The 17,533-nt window shown below is 37.5% G+C and overlaps 1 long non-coding RNA gene across 2 annotated transcripts in view; it reads left to right on the plus strand.

Moving 5' to 3' along the window:
• LOC110256455 overlaps positions 1 to 17,533 on the plus strand; it is a 325,871-nt gene that overhangs the window by 89,267 nt on the left and 219,071 nt on the right. For both annotated transcript variants that reach the window (XR_002337965.1, XR_002337964.1), the window contains exon 2: positions 4,558 to 4,622. This is a non-coding gene — a long non-coding RNA (uncharacterized LOC110256455). The remainder of the gene's footprint in view (positions 1 to 4,557; positions 4,623 to 17,533) is intronic.

The following is a 17,533-nucleotide window of genomic DNA, read 5'->3' on the forward strand; positions in this document are numbered from 1 at the left end:
TCTTACTAGAGGTTTAAACCATAACACTGATCAATATCTGGCCATGGTCCATAGCAATAGAAATACATTCCTCATCCAGGATTCTTTTAATGCATTCTGGGTGAATTAGGGCAGGTAACCTGGAAGGGCCTGAGATACCCTTACTCAGAACTACAATCTATTTAGGGATAAAGTCAAACTAACACATAAAATGGTGGGTTGATCACAAAGTAGCAAATGGCACCAGGTAAGGTTCAGAGGCAAAGAAATCTCCTTGGGTCAGAATGATGAAAGGGTCTTTCAAGGGGTGGCAGAAAATGATCTATTGTTTGAAACATGGATAAATTTAGGTAAAAAGAGGAAAGACGGAGAAATGAGGGAAGGATATTTTGAACAAAGGGACAGTGCATGAGCAAAGCTGTTGGGAGAATGTCAAATCGAATCAGTAAGAATGTGAATAGCAATGAAAACATGCAATACAAATCTTCTATTCCTAGAATTACCTAACATAAATCTTCAAAGCTGGCAGTGCTATTGACCTAATTCTGATGAGGAGGAGCAGTTATTTAACCAATCAAACTAAATTGGACACAGTCTGGAGTTAGACATGCATAACATCCTTTATTGAAAGACGTTCTGTGTTCTCAGCTAAAAGATCTGTTCATTTTCACCTTTTCTCTGTAATTCTTTTCAATTCAGTGATATTTTCTGGGTGTCAGCAGCTTTTAATAGGAGATTCAATACATCTTCAAACTCTGCTGTGTTACATCTTGTCCTTTTTTGTGTGTGCTTTTTTTCCCTATGGTTAACAGAAATAAAAGTTAGATTTGGGGGTATTTGAGTATTTTTATATCCATATACACTTGCACATGTGCAAAAATATTTGTATATGTACAAAATAAAATGGGAAAGGAATCTGAAGCTTTTATTCTCAAGTGTTGGCAATGGTTGCCTGTGGGGACTCGGGCTGAAGTTGGGGACGGTAAGAGGGGAAGTTTATTTTACTTTACATACTTCTATCTTGTTTACACTTTTTACAAGGATCATATATTACGTTTCTAATTAAAGAAAAGGAGAATAAAAGGAAAGAAATTGACTTTGACATACCTCCAAGAAATATGAAGCATTTTGAAGGTACAAAGAAAAACAATTGTGCCTCAAGGGAAATTTATTTTATCAGAACCTGTGCTTTTTTTAATGTAATGAAGAATATTGCCCTGGATTTCCAGTAGGCCTGCTTTGCTTAGATGTGCAGATCTCTGCTGACAGTATATAGTGCCTAGAAGTGGTATTTGTTTGACTGGCACCTCATCCACACACTAGCATGTATATGTGCTTAATTGATGTTGGTTCCTCTCATTCTTTCTCTGTAGAATGTGGACTTTTGAAGCTAATGTACTTGTTTTCCTGTAATATCTCTCTTTTTTAACCCTGTGCCTGAGACTGTTTCCTGCACTGTGCCTTTGGCCTCAGAATGAGCTAAACAACAAGGACTACGTTGTACCTGGCAAAGCTCCAGCCTTCCTTTTGAATTCTAATCTATCGTACCCATAATTAAATGCAAAGAAAGTCTTGATGTGATGTGAGCTAAGCAGCCACACACAACCTGCCACTCAGGATGTAGGAGGTATAATGTTCTATATAAAGAGATAGAAAATACAAAATAATGACTAGTAATTAAAGTGTTAAGATAAAATATATTTGGGGGAATAGAATTTTTCTTGTGGTTTTATGCTCTAATTTGATAAGGCAAAAGAGCAAACAAAATGATATGTCTAATGACTACTGTGTAATAGCACACATTTAATGAAAAAAGTAACAGCAAAATACATAAGAAACACTTTAAGATGCTATATGAAGAAGGCATATAGCCTTCTCTAGTTTCTACAGCATTAAATTGCTTCAGGAAGTAGAAAACGAATGGTAAGCAAAGACTTAATCATATGCATTATGGCATGAGTATGATATTGGAAGTAATAATAAGAGGCAGCATGATAGGGTAGTTAACAGCTAGGCCATTGGAGATGTGAATCCTGGTTCCTCCTTGTATGAGCTGCGTTATCTTGGGCAAGTTACTTAACTTGTCTATGTTTGAGTTACCTCATCTGTAATTTAAAGTTAGTTATAGTGGCTACCTCTCGGGATGGTTAAGAATTTTAAGGGAACTCATATTTATATAGCATTTAGAATGGTGCCTGGTCCACAGAAGATGTGATGAAAAACAAAATAGATATTTGAAGCATATATTGATCCCTTAATTCTTGCCAGATCCTGAACTAAGTGGGTTGTGTATGCTCTAGTTTATTCCTCAGAACCTTGTAAGATATTTTATGATTGCTTCTATTTTATAGATGAGGATAATGAAGTTCGGAGAAAATTAGGATTTGTTCAAGATGGGACTGGAGCGCAAATACAGTTGATTAGATTTCAGAGCTCATGCTTTCAACTATGATCATGTAGTGAAGATGAGATGGATGGAGTTGAAGATATTTGGATCTCATACTAAGCATTTAATCCATGGTTTAAAATATTGTCAGTACAATGGGTACAGTGTTTTCTTTAGGGGTGATAGGAAACTTAGGAATTAGGTGGTAGTAATGGTTACACAATGTTGTGAATGTACTTAATGCCACTGAATTGTTCGCTTTAAAATGGTTAACATGGGTAATTCTACATTATGTGTATTTTACCATAATAATAAAGATTGGAGATAAGTAGCCAGGATAAGTAGCTCCTACAAAAAGAATATATTGATGTGTGACATTTGTCAGGGTGAGCTAGAGCAATGGTCCATCCTCTTATTGAGGATGTTATCTTTTCCAGAAATAGGGATTCTTCTAGCTTTATTAGAAGGACATTGAATGCAAACTCTGGGTATGATGAAATCTCCCTGTGGCAAGCACATAACACTGTCCCTCCCATAAACTGAGAGGTGTAACTGTATTTTCCTCCCTGATAGTAAAGTTCCTTGCATATTAAATCCTGAAGTGAGGAAGTAGTAAAGCAAAGAGTCCAGGAGGGATTTTGTTTTCTGTGAATAATAATTTTGCAAGATTGATGGCAACATGAAGAGGAATGCAATTTAAGAGGAAATATTAAGAAATATAAATTAAACATAATTTGTTTTTAATTTTTGTTTTTTACTGAAGTCTGTGAGGAGCCTATTGTCTAGTTGCTGGAAAATAAAAATTGTTTTTTTGAAATTATTCATGGATGCTTAATACCGAAGCCTTGGAAAAAAATAATTCCTTGGTGAAGAGGATAACTGTTGACAGTATGTTGTGTTCATGAGGTTTAATTATTAAACAGAACAGAATTGTTAGCCTCTCAATTAATTGATAGTAATAAGGAGACTATTAAGTGTATGCCGAGTTTGCTCTTTAAGAGCTAGTTTGTCTTATTTATTGTATTTAGACCCAAACAGGGATATCAGACTAAGTCATAAGATGTATATCTACAACATGAATCACAAAACTGTAGGAGAGCCCTGTGTGTCTTGTTTCCTTATTTTGGCCATGACAACGAAGGTGAAGGTCGTCTCTGCTTTATTTAAAGAACTGGTCTCATTAAGAGATAGCTTAAGAAAGTTAAAAGAATTTCCATCTTGTGAGAAACTAATGTAAATGCAGTGTACGAAACCAGATCATGATGTAATATCTAAAATGTGGGCTACTTTTGCTGGCAAACAAAAGAAAGAGGCCAAAACAATGGAACAGACTATTGTTGCTTCAAATGAAAGCTTGATCACAGAGGTCCCAGACTCAGCTAATACCTGAAGAAATAGAACACCAGATCCTTGCCATTACCCTCCAAATTGTATTTTATTCTTGATAACTTAAGAGGCTCATGGGGTCATGCTATCAACTCCTCAGTTCTCTGGGGTTAGGACACTGGTCCCTATATGGAAAACAGGATACTGCTTTTGTTGAATTTGGATGTGGTGAGTTGGCTGGAGAAGTCAGGTGGGCTGGCGAAATTTCGCAAGGAATTTACGGCCACACCACCCCATGCCATAACGATAATCAGGCTAAGAAGTAATGTTTGGAGATTCTCCTTTTAAGGTTTGGTGTTATTTACAGTGTTTATTCTTAAAGTATTTGGTCAGTTCACTTTGCTAATTTGGGTGGCAGGGAATAAGAAACTAAATACCAAATGTGTTTTATGAAGGAGTTAAAATGAGATTCCTTAGAGATTTTTGTTACTTCTGCTGTTATTGTTAGGTTCAATAAACTTAGAAATGTAAGATGCCTTAATTTGGTATGATAAAATTGATTTGTATTCTTAACCTCCATCCCTACAAGACCCAAGCACTCTCATAAATTCAACATTACTGTTTTTGTAGCTTTTGAAAGAGAAAATGAACCTGTGGGGGGGGTAGAGAAGGCAAAGAAAAGCTGAATTTTGTCCCCAAAAAGGTGAGTTCCAGGAGGCATTATCTTGAGAATGGCATATGGCTACATATCTCATGTCTGCCTTTCTGAAGCTCCTTTCATTGCAGAAGTAAAGAAGCACCGTGTATGGGGAAGAGTAGGAGGGTTTCAGGCTGGACATTAATAATTTTTTTATTATATTTCACAGTTCCATGACAGGAAGATGAGATGGCAGATCCAGTGGTCCAGCTGCTAGCATGGTCATGGACTTGGGTAAATAAGCAATATTTCTTTACATATACTGTTGATAAACCAGTAACCCATCCCTCCCAAGATTGGATGATGTAGGCTACAAAATAGTTCATGATAAAGAGTGGTTACTATTTGATTTATTCTGAAAAATGCACATAAAGAACAGAATTCTTATTTTGACCTACTGGGTTTAACTCATTCCCAGGATGATAAATGTTCTGCTTGTGGGATAATATTGTATTCTTTTGGAGGTTTGAATCATTGGATTCTACTACGTGTTGCAAGATGTATTACTTCTCAAAAGTTCTCTGTTAGTGTGATCTGGGTCTTAATCTTAGGGTCTGGAATTGTGACTTTGGTCCAAAATGCCAATCTGTTGAAAACATGGTATCATATTCCCTAATGTACAATTAGTCATGCATTAGTATATAGGATTTGTAAAAATTTTTAATAACATAAGACCTACCAGCAGCAGAATGTTACTATAATCTTTTATTATAATTGTTGGGAATGGTATTTGTTAAAAGATGAAACATCCCTTCTTCTCCTGTTTTCTGCTTTTATGAGTAGTATTTGGTGTTAGACTCTGGTGATTGCAAAGCATCTTGCCTATGTTAATGTGGAATAGCAAGTTGTTTAGTGTAGTGTGGAAATATTTATAAGTCAAAAATCTTGTAAAATAAAAAAAGAAAAGGAGTCTTAATCATGAAAATAGAACTATGTACTGAGGCTAAACTTGGGTTGCCTTTCCTCTGCTCAGTTATTTTGTGATCTATTCTTTGCAGATAAGAGGTTAAATCCTGGTCGTGAAATAGTTGTTTGATTGTCTTCTAGATGGTGGACTGGATTTCTAAAAACCTATCCTGTGTGCCTACAGATACTTGATTTTTTGGTCTTGATACCTTGGGCATTTCCTGCATTGGCCCTCTATGAGAAAATGGTCCTCAAATTTCATGGTCTCAGATCTATTACACTTATAAATGACTAAGGATTCCACAGGGCTTTGTTTACATATTTACTATATTATAAATTAAAAGTAAAATAATTTAAATGTATATGTTTACCTATTTAAAAATAGTAATAAACCCATTATGTGGTAACAGATGTTTTTATGAACAATAGTATACTTTTTGAAACAAAAAGAAATTAGTGAGAAGAGTGGCATTGTGCATTGTTTCACAGTTTTGCAAACGTTTTAAATGTATGGGTTCACAGAAGGCTGATGGAGTCTCTTACCTGCTGCAACATTCCATGTATTGTGCTATGTTTGGGGTAAAGAAAATCTGGCCTCACACGGATGTGTGTGGCTATAAAATAGATGAATGTTTCAGTGTCCTCTTTTAGATAACCATAGGTCTTCTTCTTTGATAATATACCCAAACCTGACAAGCAGTGTTTTTTTTCAAAGCTAGTTGCAAAATAACATCTAAAACCATAGTGATTAGTATTTTATATTTTGTTACATTAAAATCTGTTAATCTTTCTTTCACTTGGAGTGAATCTTTTACTCACGAAAGATTTTGAACATCATCCACTGATTATTTGCAAAATGTTGGTATAGAACTTCCTTCCAAATTTTGACATATTTCAGTGAACAGTATTACAAAACAACATTTGTAATATCACCATTCATCTTATCAGAAAAAACCTTTATGTATTGGAAATCTTTTAGGCTCACAAATAAAAATTTTCAAGAAGATCTAGATTTTACATAAAATCTCATATTTTATCATTTCCTTAGAAGTCTCTTTGGACCCCAGCTCCCCACCCCCAACCCCAAGACTTCTGCGGGCCACACTTGGAGAATTTCTGCTCTAGAGCAACTCTTTGTTATGGACAGTTGTCCTTTATGAAACTTTTTTCCTTGCTTTCTTTTGTTATTAACTTTCTAAACTTAATTAAGTTAGCAGCTGCATTGAGTCTCCCATCCTAAATGCTTTACCTGTGTGATATATTGTATCTCTAAGTGAATCACTTAGCAGACATTCCTACTGAAAAAAAAGTTAAGACCAAGATTGTCTGAGAAGAAAAAATATTAAAAAGCATTGATCCAAACCTTTAGTGACTAGGTAATTTTATTGTGATCTAATCACAGTGGCAGAATGTTCTTCAAACGTCAAAACGAACAGCTCCATAATTTTCACACTGTGCTATGTGACAGATGGCAAAAACTGTTTTGATTTTGCCCAATATCTGAGGAGCAGCAAGCAGAGCCTGTGCCTCCCACTTTACTCTCGCTCTTTGTCATTTCTGGTCGGCCTGACAGCACACCGATTTTTACCCCTGTGATCTGTTCTCTGGATGACTGTGTTTTCAATAGCTACTTAGTACAAAAATAAAATGTGTGGGTCCCATCAAATAAACTAATTAAGGCTTAGAAAGTGTCAAAATCCAAAAGCCAGGAGGAGCAGATTAGGCATTGAGTATAGGAGACACAGAGACCTGACAACTAATGTGTTGCCATGGCAACAGGAGAATCAATATCCCTCAACTGGGCAGATAGTTGGCAGTAATTTTTGCTGGGTCAGAGAATTGGAGAGAGAGAACCACCTCCTTCTATGCAAAGAATTGCTCTCTCCTTTGTAACTTAAACGCTTCTGAAGGGTTTGTAAATTCCTGTGGTGAAATTCCAAGGAGAGGTCCATGGTCCTTACATTATGAGATGGACTTCTGTTCATTGCCGCATTTTCTTATGATGCCCATGTTGCCTTCTCTAAAATCAGAGTGTGAAGATGTGAGTTTCTTATACATACTGTGTTCTGTAAATGAGTGCCTCATATATAGCTAAAAGCTGGCATGTTTTATCTTTTTCTTCTGTTTATGATTAACCATAAAAACAAGCAAAGAATTTCTGTGTGTGATCTTCAGTATCATCTTGCCATGTGTGAAATTACTATTTGCCTGGATGTGGTGTGTTGGGGAATGGGAAATTTCCCCCTCTACCCCTGCTGTATTCTTTTGGCTTAACCGTAATAACCGATTAAAAGGTGAAGAAGAAACAAACTTTAATCACACACACAGAGATCTCATAGAAATTAGGCCAAAGAAGTGGCCAACACAGGCAGCTTTTATACTTTTTAGACAAAGAAAGAATGAATTTAAGAGGAATTAACAGGACAAAGGAACTCAGGTTTTAGATGCCCATTTAGAATCCAGAATTTTAGTTTGGGGTAGTAAATTAAAGAAGTAACAAGGTTTGTTCATATAGGCCTCTCAAATTCCCAGTCTCTGGAGATAACAGTGTCCTTTTTTGCCTCCAGATGCAGGGAGTGCAACTTTCCCATGAGAGATTTATTTCCTGCTTAGAGGGAATCAGAAAGGAGGGTCAGACTGTCCCTCTTATGCTGGCTGTTTCTTAAGTAACTTTAATTCAAAATAATCAATATGCCACTGAGTCACATTTTGGGGCAGCCTACCCTGAACCCCAACAGGTGTCACAAATGCTCTGACATCCCATTATGACTATTGAACAGAATGGATCAGACATTACTTTGTGCTTTTTGAAAGTTTATTTTTCAGAAAGAGACTCAGTGTTAACATCTATTTTGCCAAACACGCTTCTCAGGCACAGCAGGTTTCTAAGCTGGTTTGTTCATAATAATATGTGACCCAGTCGAAGAAAAGATTTCCTATCAAACCCATTTAAAGAAAAATAATGCAATGTGTAATGGAAAAGATGATAAATTGCAGAGTGAAGAACGAATATATTGTTATTCCCTCTTTTTCTGGAGTTCCTTCTCTGAGTCTACATGTGTTCCTTTTTCTGTCTTTCTTTCTTTTTTTTTGGATAACATGGTCTCAGTGAAACTATTCTGAAACTCTGATCAAGAGTCAGTAAACAACTTAGATAAAATTCCATAATATTTTTTCAGTAACAGTTCATGATGGCCTGCTCTCTTATTAAGCGTCATGATGTGATATTACAGTGAAATTAAAATATGAACATGCAGTTTTAATACAAGGGCATTAACAGAAATGTCATCCCTAACAAATTAGGCACTGGGAAATCTGCCCTGTAGCCAGAAAACCATGCTCATTTTTGCCTTTTGCTATAACTTATAAAAACAAACCTCATGATGTAAATGCCCGTGGGTTAGATTTCCAGTTGAGAGGCAGGCGACAGGCTTCAGTGGGGAGATGGAGAGAGGCAGAATTTTTGTTTGTTTGTTTCAGACAAAGGATTTCTGGCCTGGGGCAGTCCAGCTGCAGCTGCTGTCAATATTGAGGCAATGGGACTATTTTTCTAACTACATCAAAAAGAGGAAATTCTGACTGTGATTCACTATATCAGAGAGAAGTGGGAGGTGGTGGGGGAGGGGAGAAGAAAAAGCTGGGGAGGAGGAATAAAGAAACAAAAAGGATGATTGGTAATTCTTATGGAAATTATGTGCTGGAGCTGACGGTTTCAAATTAGAACAGTCTATGTCTGGATCCATTTGCAAGCTAGGAAGCTAAAGGAAAGAGAAAAGTCACGTAATTGCTCCAGAAGTGAGAGGAGGTGGTGTGATCTGTGTCTTTTGAGAGAGAACTGCAAGCCTCAACTGTGACTGAATTCAGAACAGGGTTATGAAGAAAGAACATGCTGGGTTTCTTATCTGCCAATTACATTCTGGGTTTTTTTTGTGGTTTTTTTTTTTTTTTTTGGTATTGTTTGGAGAACATGGCTTTGGAGCCAGCCAGTTGGCTATTGTTGCTGGTAGCAGAGCAAAAGTAACCCTGGCCGGTCAGATATGTTGTGTACTCGTTCCAGCCCCCTTTGGTGCTTTGACATGATGAAAACCTGGACCTTGCCTTGGCCTGTGCTCTAAGTCTTTTGATACTGACCTCTCATTTCGGACACTCTATCTGGGAAACTTGAATATATGGGAAAAAGGAAGGCCTTTTTATTCTACAACCTACCCTTCCCCATCTATCCTTTTTTAGTTTCAGTTGAGAAAATAAATACAGTGAATTAAAGAACAAGAAAATGAAAAAAATAAACTTGAGTAATTGAACAGAATGACTCCATGTAATCTATTTGTGCCTTCAAAAATATTTCTGAGTGCCTTCTCCATGCCAGTGTTGTCTGGGTCCTGGATATAAAGATACCATAGAACTAGTAGACAGAGTCTCTGCCCTCAGAGGTCACAGCCCACTGAGTCAAGTCACCTATTCTGGTTCATTTTGTTATTTTGGTTAAATAGATCCTTGGACATTAGTTTAAGTTATTGACTATCTTATTGTTTTTAAAGCTATTTGAGTTGTTGTATATGCAGAAGTCATCAAAAAAGTGAATTAGAGAAATATTAACTGAAGCGATTGGAAATTTGATACAGATTATCTGTTTTCATAACATATATAATATTCAATATCCAGAAAAGGCATCATTGAAGTTAATAATGGTAATTTCCAAGCAGCATAGGCTTGATTGAGTAGCTCACAAAAATACCAAACTCAAGCTCAGCATCACTCCTTTTCTTTGGGTCACATTAGTCCTTTGCATTAGCTGTTGTAACTTTTGATAGATTGAGAGGGTTGCCGAAAACTGCATTCTCCAATATGGCAGCCAATAGCTATTTAAATTGAAGCTAATTAATTTAAATTTAAGATTTATTTCTTCTTTTCTACTAGCCGCGTGTCAAGTGCTCAATAGCCACATGTAGGTAGAAGGCACTATATTGGAAAAAACAACATAGAGATCATTTACATCATTCCAGAAAGTTCTCTTGGACAGTGCTGCTCAAGAACACAATTCATTCAGGCAGCATTTCTTGGGCATCTATTACATGCCAAGAATTGTGCCAGTAATATCAAGACACAGTGAGTGCTCAGGGGCATTTTGTCCAGTGTAGAAGCAGATTATAAATAATCAGAAGATATGAGAACATCACACCAAAATTAAGAGAAGGGTTGCTGGGAAAAGCAGTAGTAGGGACAAGTTGTACAATGGGACAGTGAGGAAAGGCCCATTTAAGGAGCTGGCATTTGAGCTGAAATCTGATACATGAGAAAGAACTAGCCTAGGGGAAAGCTAGAAAAAGAGTATTTTGGCTTCCAGAAACAATATGAACAAAGCTCCTGAGGGGGAAAGAACTAGGCTTTTCTGCAGCACCTCCTCATGTCCAGAAATTTGAAGGATACAGTGAGATGAGGGTGACCAAGAGGGTCAGTCCTTGCCCTTAGTCACTATCCCAGTTCACCAGAGTACTTTCCTTCCCTTGCATTTGGGCTCCCTTCCAATCCATATTACATTTTCTCTGCTATGGCAGGAGACCTATTCCCTGTGGCCTCAGGGTGAAGCTGGAGAAATGCTGAAAAGAGTGCATGTTGCTTTTACTAAAGATACTTTTGTTTCAGGGACCTGACATGCTCCATCTGATTGGGGTTAACAATGAGCTTGGGAGGCTTCTCTGGGACCATGTTTGTTACTATGTTTATCTGCAGAATTTCTTCTCAATTTAGACCTATAGAAACCTCTCTAGGAAGGTAGGTATCTGCTTGCACTTCCTATTCTCTGAGCAAAGCTTTGAGGACCAACTTGGCTGAATACATCTTCCAAGTTCAAGACAGCTGGGCCTTTGAACCTGGGAGGGGTTCACACTTCCTACTGTGCTGTTCTCTGAGAAGTACTCCTTCCCCTCTTGGCACATGCAACAGGCCACAGCTCACATTAACACTGACTAATGGCCTATATTTAGAACCCTCTGTGATCTCTAGAGACCTTGGTCCAGATCTTGGAGAAGGGGAAACAATATGTAGTTGGACTGGTAATAAGACTTAGCAAAATCCTCATTGCATCAATCTCCTGTAGACCAATAATGAGAGCAACTCTTGGAAAATAGGGCTCAGACAATTACATTTTATTTTCAGTAGGACTCTCTGAGAACTGGGCTACAACTGTTGCTTCCTGAGGAAATCAAGTGGTAATGAAATTAATGATGCATTAAAACAGGCACATAAAAATGTCACAGTGTTGAGACAGTGCAAACTGGAAGGTCTTCTGAGTAAGTTCCCAACTTATGAGAAAAGTCGAAATGAAACTCCAAGGAAGCAAAATAGTCCTGAGCCTTCTGTGAAGACTATTCTTTGTCATTGTTCTTTTTGGCTTCTAGGTGCATAATTTGAATCTAACTGCCAAACATGCAAAAAGAAAGGAAGGGGCATCTTTGCAAGCAGTAGCTGGGTTGTACTGGTTGTACTTCCCTCTATATATTTTTTTATATGTTTTTAATAGCCATACACATCTTTTGTATTTAGGTATATACTATTGTCTATTTCAAATATGATATTCCATGGAGAGAGTTAATCAAATATACTTGAAAGAGTAATTTGTGAAACTAAAACTAAATGAGAGGGGGTGCCAAGTACTTGGAAAAGACTCTAGTGATGTTTACAAACTGATGTCCATTGATGGGTCTTCAAGGCAGAGTTAATAATCATACATAATCTTAGCATGTTTCATTAAAAGGGTCCAGGGCAGACTGATATAGAAAGGAACTAAATTGTGGAAGAGTTTTAGTTCCCTGGTAGCTTTGTTGGGATTAGAAAAAAATGATGGAAGAGAAGATTAGTCAAAGCACTTTGTTTGGATTTGGTTATTCTTTATAGGAAAAGCCTATGGCTCTGTGTGTGTGAAAGAGAAGAAGGGCGGAAGAGAGAGTGTGCTCTCATTTCTGAGAACTGAAATGTTTAAATAATGAGATGGCTCTTGGTGACATACAAACTGAGGCAACATACTCCCAAGAAAAATGAAATCTGTATCAGTTATTTTTGTCCATGCAAGGCTAAGGATTTTTCCCCTCAATCAGATTCATTTTTTTTTTTTTACTGGACTGAAATTATACTCTCTTTCCATCTGTATAAATGATAAAGCATCTCAAATTTGTAGCGATATATTCACCACATACATTTACTTTGTGGATATGTTGGAAAAAATTCTAGGAGTTACCTTGTGGTGCAGCAGGTTAAGGATCCAGTGTTGTCAGTACTGTGATGCGTGTTCAATTCTTGGCCCAGGAATTTCCACAATCCGTGGGTGTGTCCAAAAGAAGTCTTCATATATGCTAAGATTAATATCACAGAAGAGGCTACCAGAAGTATGTTTTTAGATAGACTATGAAATTTTTTTCAGAGATAATATAAAATTAGAACATATTGAGTGAAATTATCTTCACTATGAATCAACTTTATTCTTTAGGATTAAGTTGGATTCTTTGTGCTCATTGAGGATGTCTTCTCTTTTTGTATGTTTCTGAGTATTTAGGAGGGACCTGGTGCTTAAGGAAATCTGAAACATATAATACTTTCTTGGCTTACTAGCTAGTAAAATAATCTGAGATTATTAATATTTGTATGGATGCTCTGATTCTTCATTGAATAAGTTAGTGCTGCCCCTTTCACCACTCCAACCTTAATCCTGAACACTTTTCAGTTTTACGTAATTCTTCTGTAGAAATCTGAGAATAAATTACATATTTAAATATGAAGTTTAGAAAGAGAGCATGAGAAACTTTTCTTTCACTTTCTGTTCCTTATTCTCCATTTAGAGTGATCGAGAATAACCTACTCATAAAATGCCCACAGCATTGACTTTACTTTCTACTGAAATTGCTTTACTCATTAGCCTCACAAAACAGCATAATAGTAAATTGATTCTTATGGTAAGTGAATCAGATTGTATGTGAAGCTCAGAATTTATTTGGCCTATTTAAGGAAAACAAATCATTATCAGTCTTTTATAAGTAGGTCTGGTTGATCTTCATGCAACCAATACGAAGAAGAAATGTGTTGAAAAGACTTTGGAAAAGGTATAAAGATTGTGTTATAGGTTGAATTTGTGTCTTCCTCATATTTGTATGTTGAAGCCCTGGCCCCCAGTACCTCAGGATTTGACTTTATTTAGAAATTAGATCATTGTAGATACAGTTGGTTGTAGTAGCACTGGAGTACATTGGTCCCTAGTCCAGTATGACTGTTGACCTTATAAGAAGGGGTATTTGGAAGGCATGAACCCAAGAATGCCATATGAAGGTGAAGGCAGAGATGGGGTGATGCTCCTATAAGCCAAGGAAAGACAAAGATTATTGACAAACCTCCAAAAGGCAAGTGAGAGACATGAAATAGACTCTCCTTCATAGCCTTCAGAAGGAGCCAACCCTGCTGATATCTTGATCTCAGATTTTTAGCCTCCCAAACTGTCAGATAATACATTTCTGTTGTTAGGCTACTCAGTTTTTAGTACCTTGTTATGGGATCCTTAGGGAATTAAAACAGATTACAAACAGAAATACAAGCCAATTGGGATCACCAGGGCCACTCATTGTCTTCACATACGGAGGCATATTACCCAGCTAGAAAAGGAAGGCTTACCGAAAAACCCAGGTGCTGGCTATTTACCAACATCGTCATAAAGAAGCAGAGTTATTAAAGGATCTGCAATCACTGGGTAATTCAGCCCTTGACGTTGATGGATAGAACTTGGCTTTTCCTTTCTACCAAAGCTGCTGACTGGATAAATGTTTTATTCATGAGGCCCAGGGCAGGAAGGGATGCCAAAGGTTTAAGAATACTTTAAGAAACTCTTTGAGATGTCAGGCAACTCTTTGAGATGACATCTCTTTGAGATGTCAGGAGGTGTTAAGCAAGGAGATGGAGGTGCTATGTCAACCCAACTGGGCAATGAACACCTTGCGAAGGTCAGAAGTGATGACCATGGTCTTAAGAAGCCACTCCTCTTGTTTTGTTTTGTATTGTATTGACTTGCATCCACGATCATAGCTCAAAGAAGCAGGTGTTCTTGCAATGTCTTGAGGAATCCCATCAAGGATCCAAGCTAACCCAACTTGGAGGATAGTCATAGTCCTTGAAGTCCTCCCTGCCCATGGATCCCATTTCAGGCTCTTTGCCCTAGATTGGCAAATTCTTGAGCCAAGGGAGTAATCTGAATAACTGCTTGTGGCTTTGGCTTAAAGTCCCAGGAGGCCCATTAGCTATACATTTTAATTACCTCTTAAAAAATGATATTTCAAATTTTTTAGCACAACAAACTATTTTTGGCTGTGAGGAGAGAGTGCATCTTAAGTGTGGACATGATGCAAATGTGACTCTTATCTAAAGAAAAGGCTCTTCTATAACAGCAGGTTCTGGTAAATAATGTTTGTGCTTATTTAGACAGCAAAAATGTTGGAAATTCTGGGTATGTGGAATGAATTATTGTGAATATGCTCTTTGTCCTTTAACTGTCTATTATGGTCAGAGAATTCTGATAATTTATAATCTCTATTAACAGTTTTAAAATCACTTGGGGAGTTCCCGTCGTGGCGCAGTGGTTAACGAATCCGACTAGGAACCATGAGGTTGCGGGTTCGGTCCCTGCCCTTGCTCAGTGGGTTAACGATCTGGCGTTGCCGTGAGCTGTGGTGTAGGTTGCAGATGCGGCTCGGATCCCGCGTTGCTGTGGCTCTGGCGTAGGTCGGTGGCTACAGCTCCGATTCAACCCCTAGCCTGGGAACCTCCATATGCCGCGGGAGCGGCCCAAGAAATAGCAACAACAACAACAACAAAAAGACAAAAGACAAAAAAAATAAAAAAATAAAAAAATAAAAAAATAAAATCACTTGGAATCATATAAGAGAACCAAGAATAAAGTGTGCCTGTGACAAACTTTCCAATTCAAGCATTTTCTTATTTCCAAAGAAGCATGTACCCAAGTCTGAATGAATTATTCCAAATTTTAAAACTCTATTGAAACTATACAAGGTTAAAATGAAGAAAAATTTAAAAATTTATCAGTGTATGAAAAGCAGGAAAGTTCTAGGTATCCATTGTCCTTTAGGTTTGGAGCGTTTCAGTATTAAAGACCTTAAGAACTTTCTCTGGGGTCTTGGGTAGGAAAAAAAAAAAAAAAAGAGCAGGAACTCACAGGGGCAGTCACTCAGAAATATGCTGTCAAGATGCATCAGAATATACCACTATATCTTCCCCTTTCTATCTGTCAAAGCCATTGATTATTTTCAATAAAGAAAGCCAGTGACAGTTGCTGGAATTGTAGAACTCAGCATAGCAACTAGGTGATGCCTGTCACTCTCTAAATAGAGAAGTTAAGAAAAAAAATTACTCATTGCAACAGAAGCATATTTTTGGAAGCCTGGTTAAATATAGTTTCATAAAGGGTTACCATGAAATGCAGAAAAATCAAGTCTCTGTTAGATCCCAAGACTCTTTCTAGGCTTACTGGGGTTTTCCATAAAATTGCTTATTATTAGGTCCCTCTCTCAAAACAGAACCCACAATTAGAACTGACTTTCAAAGATCAAAATGTTTCAACTATTTTCCTCTCTCTTGAATGGCATTTTCAAGTAATCCAGGAATGCCAGGACTCCTTGGAAGTGCAGCTGGCTGGTCACTGCTCGTCACAGGAGCTGCTGAAGGTTCAGGCCGTGTAAGAGCAGTTGAGTAGCTTGTGCATTTTATGACCAGACATTCCTTGGTGGTCTGGTATCCCCGAAGAAGAGTGGAACTTGCAATAAGAGTCTAATAAAGCCATAAAAAGTAATGAACCCAGACAAAGTCTTGCTGGCAGAAGCAGTGGTGTCAGCATAAGCCCATTTCCAGGTCAGTGGGGCCATTGCCATAAGTCCAGGGCAGTGACTTGGTACTGGGAAGCAGTGCAGAGGTTAATGTCAGGCTCCTCTTGCCAGGACTCCTGCAGGCTTGTGTAGGCCTGGATCCCACCTGCCTAGCACCCCTTCATTCTGAGCCTGCTTCTTCAGACCTTCCCCAGTGATTCTATGTGAGTTTCCCAACATCCTTAAAATAAACTCCCATCCTGCTTCTATCAGCCCGAGTCTATTTTTTATTAATTTTTTTTTTTCTGGCAACTAAGAAACCTGACAAATGAAATATTGTGACTTCATTTTGCTTGCAAAACCTCAGAGAGCTCAACTGCAGTCAGGTTAGAGCAAAGCTGTTAATGGGAACCTACTAGATGAATATAAGGTGGTATTTGGTGGTTTTGCTCTATGTCAAGTTCTATTACCTTAACATGCTCAGCCAATACTAGAGAGAGAGAGAAAAAAAAAAAAAAAGCTGTTTACAAAAGTATTCACTGTATACAAAAGTATTCACTGTATTCAAAATTAATAGTAAAAACAGCAGTGGGCAGTAGCAACTAACATTTATTGAGCTCTTATGCTATGCCAGACACTGCTAAAAGCCTGTATAATTTTTTATTGAATCATCTCAATAATCTGAAGCCAAAAGTAGTATTATTATTACCATGCTGTTTATATAGAAACAGAGACACAGAGTTTAAGAAACTCACAGAACAGCCCACAGCTAGGAAATGTGAAACAGCGGTTTCAATCAAAGAGCTGTCGGGTTTATCACTTGGGATACTAACTTTGCGTTCACTTTATCGTTCTACCTTTGACTCTTAAAAAGTCATACAGTTTCAAGATAGCCCTACAGAGACCTTAAAAGAAAGTAGGTCTTCCAGTTATCTTTAGAGGATGATATGTAAGACAACCCCAGAAACCGGTCATAACGTTGCAAGTTTAAAACGTGTGTTTGAGGGGGAAGACATACTGGCTGGCTTTTTATGATAAAAAAGAAGGGCATGATCTTTTTGGGAAGGTGGATGAGGGCAGTGCTGGGGAAACAGATGTGATTTATAGTTTTTAAACATTTAGGCCTACAAATTATATTAGCTGCCATGACCCAAAATTCTATCTGTAGCCAGTTAGAGTCATACACTGAACAATGTTTTTTTGAGATCAGTGCATTGATTTCACAAAAAAGGGGGGGGAGGGGACACAGCAAAGATATTTGCTGGTACACTCTGCTTAAGTCTAGTTTAAAAAATAATATTTCAATATTCTGTGCACACTATTCTACCATGAGCTGCATGCACAAACAAACTGCATTAGCGGAGATATTTAGAATATATAAATATT

This window comes from Sus scrofa, chromosome 13 (assembly GCF_000003025.6).
Source record: "Sus scrofa isolate TJ Tabasco breed Duroc chromosome 13, Sscrofa11.1, whole genome shotgun sequence".
In the NCBI taxonomy this organism is placed as follows: Eukaryota; Metazoa; Chordata; class Mammalia; order Artiodactyla; family Suidae; genus Sus; species Sus scrofa.